Below are 8,960 nucleotides of genomic sequence, written 5' to 3' on the forward strand. Positions count from 1 at the left end.
CTGAAGGGACCAGGTTCTTTTGCATTCTTCCTTTGCTATCCTCTGCTTGAATTATTATCTCAGCTTTACGCTCTGTCCTCCTTTGCTTTTGTGATCTTCGTTCCTTTTCAGAGGACTTTATTAAAAAGTCCAAGGAGGAGTTCTTCATACCCATAGAGTTGAGCTCTTTTTAAGTTTTTCTCACGATCATTGAGACAGAAGGATTTGCACTCAGATCTCTTTAGACAATTCAGTACCTTTTTGCACTAACCAACTCACAGTGAATCCTCAGGAACAAGATCTCAAACACACAATCATTTAGCACAAGCTTAATGAAAATACCACCTATCATCAGCATTGTCTTAACATATCTTGATGGGTCTTTTCTTTCTTTTCCCAAAAAGAAAGTGAGGAGTTCTAGAGACAGAGCACGCACAGATTACCCTTGTCTTATCTTTAGCACACCACTTGTTGTCATTTGTTGTTGATATCATATGGACCTGGTCCTCCAGAACTTGCATCCTTCTCATTCACATCATTGATAGGGACCAAGTATCCATTTGTTGACAGGATAAGATTGGCTATATTGAACTCCTCGTAGCTGACCCCGACTTAGTACACTTGCAGCTCAACCCTTCAGCATGGTACGCGCATTCAAATCCATGAGAGAGTGTCTTGCCAACTTTTGCTCAGATGAAGAGTGCATTATCTCTTCATGTTGTCGCTCGACATCCTCCCACCTTTCAAGGCCTTGAGTGAGATAAGATTAACCATTTCTTCAATTTTGCGCTCAGAGTAGTCACATTCACCAACACTTTGTTGACTGCTCCTTTCTCACTCCAGCCCTCTCATCCAATTACTTACAAAACTTAGGAACCCAAACTAGCTTGGGTCCCAAGTAATGATAGAATGGATGAACTAGATGTCTCCTCGCCCAGGCAGGTAACAGGCTCTTCTTTGTTCGAGGACCAAGTCTCGGTCGTCTTGGTTTGCTTTCAACATCCTCTCTGTTTCTCCTTGCATCCCTACCATCTTCAGATTCATTTGATTAGTCTTCCCAGACAGCTAAAGCTTCCTCAACCAAGGTGTCAGCTTTCGTTTTTGAGTTGAGCTTGTCCTCAAGTACCTGGTACTTCTTTTTTTCTTCTTCGACATTTCTGCTGCTGCTTCTTAACTTTGACAAGCCTTCAGTGATCTGCATCATTTCAAACTCATCTCCACTTGAGTCACTTTTCTCTTGTGATCTGACACATTTCTTCTTCTTCTTCTTCTTATTTCTTTCTTTGCTTCTTGTTTTCTTCATTTTCTTTTGGATCTGACTTTTCTTCAACCTCACAATCTTCGGCAGAAGCATGAGAGCCGTCACAAATAATATACCACAACTCAGGGTCCTCGATCAAAATAAAATCCCGCATTCTTGCCTTCCACCATTCATAGAATTCTCCATTGAACCTTGGTGGTCTTGTGAAAGATTCTCCTTTCTTCATGTTTGGTGAACTAGCCATGATGAGGATCCTTTCTAGTTGTTACCCTTTTAGAAAGAACCTGCTCTGATACCAATTGACAGAACCTATGAGTTCACACTTTCTGAGTTTATGATCTGGAACTTCACCAAAACAGTCTAAGGGACCTGGTCCCTGAACTGTTTTCACAGATAATGCTGGAAAGTAAATAAGGCAAGATATTTTACGTGGAATGTTTAGATTACCCCAGTAGGATTTCCAATTTCACTAAACTGAGCAATGTTTAGATTACAACCTATTGCAACCTAGGAATTGAACTCTTAATCCCTCTCCCTGACAATAACCCTATTGTAAGCAACTCTTGACTACCTTTAGCCAAGCAAACTAATACACCTTGCCTATCTCTGGACAAGTCTACCACTCAAAGGTTAAGTAGGCAAACAACCCACAAACAACTTCTGAGAATTCAAAAAAATACACCTAGACTAACTCTAGCCTAGTGTACCACTCAAAAGCTTGTGAAGATAAACCTCTTGCAAGCAGCCCTTGAGAATTCAAGCACCTACAAACAGCTTCTTAAAAGAGAATAGTAGGTTTACAATTTATAGAACAAAGGATCAAAGACTCAACAGCCTAAGGACATAAAGCATCTTCAATTCAGGGGTCTGGTCCTTTGGCTTGTTGAGGCTTTGTTCTTGAGAGCACCTTGAGAGGTTGAGAGGAGTGGCGGCTGCACTTGAGAGAAAAATAGCCTTTTTAGATTTTCAAGTGTTAGGTTAAACAATACCAACATGTTGTATGTATAGGGGGCCAAGTGAGGAACATGTGAGAAGCATGTGACCATGGATAGAGAGACCTTTCATCTTTTCATATTGACCTTTAGCTACAGGTTTGACCTCCAGTTTGCCACTGCAGTTCTGCCAGTCAGAACAGTGCACACAACCTTTCTAGTTGTCGTGTTTCGTACAGTGCACAGGGACCTGATCAAGGACCTGGTCCTTAACATGTTTGTCAAATCATCAAAACGATAACATAACATAACTCATCAATCATCCTCTACCTCATTAACCTTCACGACCTTTTTGATGTGTGGCACATTTTTCATTTTTATTTTATGAGAAAACCTTTGCTTCCAAGGTTTGTTCGATCCACTCTTGTTTCAGCTTCAGTAGTCTTCTAACATATACTTAGTCTATTACATGTATCTTATACTCCCTCCATTTCAATTTATGTGAACCCATTTGACTGGACACGACATTTAAGAAAGAGTGAAGACTTTTGAAACTTGTGGTTCAAAATAAGTCTTGAATATTTGTGTGGCTGTAAATCATTTCATAAAGTGAATTTGTTTCCAAATTAGAAAAGAGGTCCTTCATTTTGGCACGGACTAAAAAGGAAATAGGTTCACATAAATTGAAACAGAGGGAGTATTAATTTTCTTTTTTCCATTTCCGCAAGTGTACGAACAAAACCACATACATCCTTATATTAGTCTCCTAATTCATGACTAAGAAAAAGTCATATATTAAGGATGTCTGTTGTCTATTAATTCCACTAAGTAGCTGCCAGTTGACAATTTTCAACTTGTATTCTCTTCCGGCGTGAGAATTATAGAAAGTAATGTGTAAAGCTAAAACCATAAACTCATGTTTATAACATTTTTATTAAGGGCCTTTTCTGCATAACGGGTTTGTGTCTTGTATTTTCTATTTTGTCCAAATGTTTTTGTTGAGTAGGAGACATGTACCTTGAAACTGGTATTCTATTTTTTCTCAAAATGTTTCTGTTGATTTACAGATACTTATACCTTGAAACCGGATGCTTATTTCTTTTTCTTTTTTGACTTTATAGTTCAAGTATCTGTAAAAGCAACTTGCCTTTCCTTCTTTGTTTCTCTACAATTGTCATTTTCCTTTTTTTGCTGGCTGTATCTTGTTATAATGTGATCTGAACTGTATTTGCTGTCTAACAGAAATGACAAAATGTATAGGTGCTTTTCCTTAACTCTAAAAATGATATAAACTTATTTTTTTAAGGTTTGCAACTTATCAGGGAGTCCCACTCAATCATTTTCAGAGAAGTGGTCTTGTGATGGCTTATCACGTCCCTATGACATCTTTCTTCCGCAATCAAGCCTATCAAGTGTGCACGACAGAATGGATAATGTTATCACAAATTCTTCATCTTTGGAACCAAAATAGCTAAGCCAGAAAAGAGCATCTTGTGATGGCATTATCCAAAGTGATATGTTTACTCCATCGTTATCGTCCACTCACAAGTCAAGACCACTAGGAAAATATGTTTTAAGGGATGTTTTTATTTGGGGAGAAGGTGCAGAAGGAAGATATTTGGGGTATGGGGAAGTTAAGGTGGATGCTTTATTACCGAAACTTCTGGAGTCAACTACGATGCTTGATGTACAAACGATATCAATAGGAAGGAGTCATGCTGCCTTAGTCACCAAACAAAGTGTTTTGCTGGGGTGAAGGAAAGAACGGAAGGCTTGGACATAAACTTGTTATGGACACTGCATGCCCAAAAATCGTCGACTCCCTTAACAGGGTTCATGTAAAATCTGTCAGTTGTGGTGAATACCATACATGTGCCTTGACAACTTCTGGTGAACTGTATACATGGGGTGACAATTTTGGTGCTGAAACAAAGATGAGAAGTTATAATTGGCTGCCAAATAGAGTTTGCGGTTCTTTGGATGGTGTGAAAATATCTTACGTTGCTTGTGGGGAATGGCACACAGGAATTGTTTCAACATCTGGACAATTGTTTACTTATGGAAATGGAACTTTTGGTGTTCTTGGTCACGGAAATCTCCAAAGTGTGGCTCACCCCAAAGAAGTTGAGTCCCTTAGAGGTTTGCGGGTGAAATCTGTTGCATGTGGACCGTGGCATACGGCTGCATTAGTCGAAATATCTATTCATCACCTTAAATTCAACAATCTCGGTGTGAAGCTTTTTATATGGGGTGATGGGGATTATGGAAAGCTTGGTAACTCCGATAATGAGAGAAAGCTTTTACCAACATGTGTAGCTAAATTTGTGGATCATGATTTCATTCAAGTTGCCTGTGCAAACACCTTAACCATTGCCCTGTCTAGAACAGGAGAGGTTTATACAATGGGAAGCTCGAAGCACGGGCAGCTGGGTAATCCACAAGCCAACGGTGAATCAGTAGTCGCGGTGCAAGGTAAACTTAAAGACGAGTTTGGTACACGGATCTCTTCAGGATCATATCATGTCGCTGTGCTTACATCTAAGGGAAATGTCTACACGTGGGGTAAAGGTTCAAATGGACAGTTAGGATTAGGTGATACAGAAGAAAGAGATTGCCCAACCTTGGTTGAGGCTCTAAGAGACGGGCAAGTGGAACAAATTGCGTGCGGATCAAATTCCACTGCAGCAAGATGTTTGCATAAATCCATATCAAGTACTGATCAATCAGTTTGCAGAGGATGTGGCATGGCTTTTGGGATTAGAAGGAAGAAGCAGAATTGTTACAATTGTGGTCTTTTATTTTGCCGTGCATGCTGCAACAAGAAAACCACAAATGCATCCTTGGGCCCGGACAAAGCTAAAGCTTTTTGGGTATGTGATCCCTGTTTCTGCCAATTGCAAAGGCTTGCTCAATCAAGCAGACAGGAAAAGCATAGCCCTAGACCGTTATTGATAACTCAGAAGGAAGAGGGGGAAGAGTCAAATAGTATATCAAGTCGAATGATGTCAACAAGAAGATATTCTAGTGACAACAGTCAATGTTACAATGTAGAGGAAAGTAAGCATTGGTTAGATCTGATTGAATCTTTGTTGGATGGTTTTCCAAGATGGGGACAAGTTCCTTGTCCTGAATTTCTCACAAGAGGAAGAGGACACCACACGAGAACTCAAAATTCAAAGGCTTCAGCTTACCCAACTCATTTGAAGGTTCCTCCAGAACCAAAAGTTGTGTCTTCATCTGCGCTAATTATGCAGGAAAAGTTGTCAGAATCAAATAAGTTCCTCCTTGAAGAGGTTTCCAGGCTAAGAACTCAGGTACATTTCCCAATAGCTGGTTTTCTTAAATACTTGCCTAAGGCGATCTTAATTGTTGATGCAGTTCTGTGTCATGTTTATGAGCATGCCTGTGCAAGTTGTCTCCTTGTGTGGAAACAATTCAACACAAAGCTTATTCTTTATGTGAAAATTACTTTTAGCTTGAACTTTATTAACTATGTATAAATTTGAGAAAAAGCTGAAGGTTTAGGCAGTTTGGAAAAAGAATGTGCTTCCGAAGTGGTTTCAGTGGCTTTCTCTTTCCTTGCTTAGTATGCTTCTGTATTCACATAACTAAACATACATAGCTAGTAATGATTTTCAAGCCTCTGTTTTTTCTTGGAAGCAAATAAAATGTGACCATTGCTCGGGGTCAGCGTAAACCGTTGGCAATTCAATACGGTGTGACACCATGTAGACGTGGAATTTATTTGATTTTTAGATGCTGAAATGATCCGTCTTGAAAGGTGATACTATAGCAAAAACCTTTTTTTGGGTAACTATGGTAAACACATCTATTCGGTGTAATTTGTGAGATAAACAAACATCCAATGTTTAACTTACCAATTTCCATTTGAATACAAATATTGTACATCTTCTATCTCTTAGATTAAGCATCTTTGGAAAAATTAAAAACCTTTTCCTAATCCTAATTTGTGAAAGGTTTTTATGAAACTCTTTCAGTAAAGACTAGATGTTTTTAGTTTAATTATTCTGCCGAAAAGTTGTCGTAATGAAGGCTATGCCTGCTGATTTCCTTAAACATTAATTTGTAACAGTTGGCCAAAATCTCCATGTCTGTACTCATCTCCACTAAAAAGAAACAGGAAAAAGAATTACATTCCCTTCAAACTCCAGATTCATCGTATCCTTGAAAATTGGCTGTTTAATTTTTTTCCTTCTCATATAACTCCTATTTGTGAAGATCCACTTATGATAACTCAAGAATCATACTACATATACTTTGATCACCTTCTTTGGTGGTTCATCCTGGATCAGGAGAGAAAACAATCTGATTACATGGAGTTACTGATCAAAAGGGGAAAAGAAAAGAATGAGCTTGAGCCCTGGGGTCTAGTGGTAAGAGCACGACTTGTAATGTGTGGATTATGTGCACGTCACGGGTTCTAACTTTGCCATTGACTAAAGCCTGATATTTAAGTGGAGAAGGGTAGAGGGGTGGATCCATTATTTAGTTTCGAACCATGCACTGGGTTGAATAATTTGTCTCTAAAAATAAGTGAAGATTTGATGTGCTCACTGGGATAGGGAAAAATACCAAAAAAACGTTTCTTTTACTTGTTGGAAGCAATCTACACCGACGGTCTACTGGAAACGGCCTCTCTACGTCCCAAGATAGGGGTAAGGTCTGCGTCCACTTTACCCTCACAGACCCCACTTTGTGAGATTTCACTGAGTATGTTGTTGTTTTATTGGAATAATTTACAGTAGGGTACCTCCTGCATCCTATACTGCATGATACTAACTGGAGATCACACTTGCATATAGTTTTATACATAAATAAGATGGTCTTTTTGATAAGTACAGGTTCAACGCCAACTTTATATTGTCATTTTAGGATTGATAAATCAGCTTTTAGTAGCTCAGAATACAAAGCCTTTAATCTATTACTATCTTGTTTTGGTTATTGCAGCTTCAGACAATGTCAGAGAGTCTTTATTTTGCTAGAAGAGAAACTAAGAATGAGGCTGTGGAAGATAGAAAAGTTGATAGCCTATTGGCTTCTCCAATTGTATTTTCCAAAAACAAAAGATCCTTATATAACAAAAAACAAAACTATGCTGATGATTTGGAAGTTGAATGGGTGGAAGAGTGCCAGCCTGGTGTCTTAATCACTTTCACAATATTGCCTACTGGGAATAAGAAAATCAAGCGAGTCAAGTTCAGGTAAATTTTACAACAAACTCTTTTGCATTAGCCTAAATCGTAGATCTCATGCATATGAAATAAAGTACTTAGCAATGTGCTAATTTAAGGGTGTCAATTGGGCTAAATTTTAGCGGGTTAAAACAGGTTGGAACATAACCTGGCTGAAGTTTGTTTGGCTCAAGATAAGCGCGTTAATTTGGGCAAAACAATGTGTTATAACGTCCAACTCAAAGTCCTTTTTTTATTTGTTAATTTGTTCTTTTCAAAAAGAATTTAATTACCAAATCAAACTGACCAAAGCTTTACTTTCGTTTATCATGATATGACTGTACCTAACCAACCTAACCTGTAAAATATATCTAGTGTTTTGATATGTTCTCTAATGGGTAAGTTTTGAACTGCATAGGCTTCCCAAAAGTGCCCCATGTTTTTAGAGGCTAAGTTTTTAGGACAAACTCTATTAGCCTACCTCAATTTTGAACTACATAGGCTTCCCAATATTCGAGCTCAACGAACGAGCTCGCGTTGGCCTTTTATCTAATCAATGCATCCCTTCCGGAAGTCATGGTTTGTTGCACTTATTAGGTTATATTTTTTATGGGCTAAATTTGACACCTTTAGTTTTACAATTTTGATTATTACTGCTTATTTGTGTTGCATTATGCAGTTGGCAAAAGTTCACTAAGAAGGAAGCAAACAAATGGTGGGAAGAGAACCAGCTTTGGGTGTATCGAAAATATGATGTTGAAGGATATACGAATATGAGCCAAGATATAACCAAGATTTAGGAGTTACTCTTTTCTTCTAAATTTAAATGTAAGTTATACCAGTTTGATGAGTGGTTCACGTTCATTAAGTCATTAATCCATCAGACAAAGATTTAGATGTGTACGAACGAACCAATTTTACCTTTGTCCATATAATCGAATCATATTTTTGCGTGGCTTACCCTTCGTTTGGGGTGGTCTTTAATTTTTGCCCCTCAAATTGTTTGTCTTTAAATTTTGCCCTTCGCTTAAAAAGGTGACCTAAAATACTCTGAGTTTTTGGGTTCGAACTCCCGCTCTGTCAAAAAAAATATATATATATTCGCAAGGCAAGACTTTTACAAAAATTCTGCCTCATGCGATAGAGTTTGCCTTAAGACATAACTAAAAGTTTGCTTTACAAGGCAAAGTCTGCCGTCTCCGGCATAGGTTCGTAGAAACCTATGCCTTGCGAAAATATTATTATTTTTGACTCTACTGGGTTTCGAATCAGAACCTCGGGATATTTTCGGCCACCTTTTTAAGCGAGGGTAAAAATTCAAGACCAGCGAATTGAGGGCCAAAAATTAAAGACCAGTTTGTATGAAGGGCAATCGTGCAAATTGCCCGAATAGAATAAAAAGAAATCCTTGACATGAATAACTATTGATTAATACCCCTCGGTTTACTCCATTTCCTCTTTAGGTCGTTCAAAAAAGAATGAGTTTTCTCTATGTTTGAAACTAATCTGACTTAAACTTCTCCTTTAACTTTAAAGAGAAGCTTTTATGATCATATAAATGACATGACATATTTAGGACAACAAATTTTAAGTCTT

The 8,960-nt window shown here is 38.2% G+C and overlaps 1 pseudogene; it reads left to right on the forward strand.

The window, feature by feature from the left end:
* The window catches only part of LOC132606332 (PH, RCC1 and FYVE domains-containing protein 1-like), an 18,110-nt pseudogene extending 9,360 nt beyond the window's left edge, over nt 1-8,750 (forward strand).
* Nucleotides 8,751-8,960: the final 210 nt, after the last annotated feature.

The sequence above is a fragment of the Lycium barbarum genome, chromosome 8 (genome assembly GCF_019175385.1).
Source record: "Lycium barbarum isolate Lr01 chromosome 8, ASM1917538v2, whole genome shotgun sequence".
Lineage (NCBI taxonomy): Eukaryota > Viridiplantae > Streptophyta > Magnoliopsida > Solanales > Solanaceae > Lycium > Lycium barbarum.